We start from the raw sequence: 857 nt of genomic DNA on the forward strand, positions 1-857 counted from the left end.
CGGCTGGGCCGGCGGGCTGCGAGCGGGTAGCAGCAGCGGCGACGAGAACGACGCTGCTGCCATAGATGGATTAACATTGGCAACAAAGGCCACCTTGCCCTTAGTTAAAATGGCGCCGGCCGGCGCCGCCTTGTATCGCGTCATTTCCTGTTTGGAAATAACGCGATACTACGGCCCAGCAGCCCCTATTGCCTTCTGGGATTGATAAAAACATCTCCCAGGAGGCATAGCAGACGGGGGAAGACGCGCTCAGGCCGCGGCCGGAAACAGGAAGCTGAAACAACTAATAACTATAAAACCGTGAGTTTAAAAAAAAAAAAAAAAATATATGCCAAATTTGTTTAAGGGGCCAGAGAAGAAGGGGATGCAGAGGACTTAAAAAAGAGGGTGGAGCTCCGCTTTAACCAGCGGCTCCTGCGGGGGTAACGCTACACAAGCAAAAAAGTATTCTGCTTTAAGGGCTCATTCACAACAGAAATGCAGTACTTTTGCCTGCATGGTAGCCCAGTGCCATGCGAGCGAGCTGTGTGTTTTGAAAAAATAGTGCATGCATTACTATTTGTACGATCCAATGCAATTTCAGCCCTTTCAAATGAATTACACAGGAATGTGGACTGCTTTTACACTTCGCCACGGAGATACCCGCGATCGCATTACGGGGAGGAAGAATGGGGAGATGCTAATGAAAACAATCATCTCCCCGTTCTGCCTACTGACAGTGTCACTGATCTCTGCTCCCTGTGACTACGCTACTGACGTGTCACACAAAGCCATGCCCCCCCCCATAGTTAGAAACTCGCCCCAGGTCACACCTAATCCCTACACTGCCACCTAGTGGTTAACCCCTTCACTGCCAG

Source organism: Lithobates pipiens, unplaced genomic scaffold, assembly GCF_037356315.1.
Source record: "Lithobates pipiens isolate NorthernLeopardFrog02 unplaced genomic scaffold, aLitPip1_a1.2 Scaffold_18, whole genome shotgun sequence".
Taxonomy (NCBI): domain Eukaryota; kingdom Metazoa; phylum Chordata; class Amphibia; order Anura; family Ranidae; genus Lithobates; species Lithobates pipiens.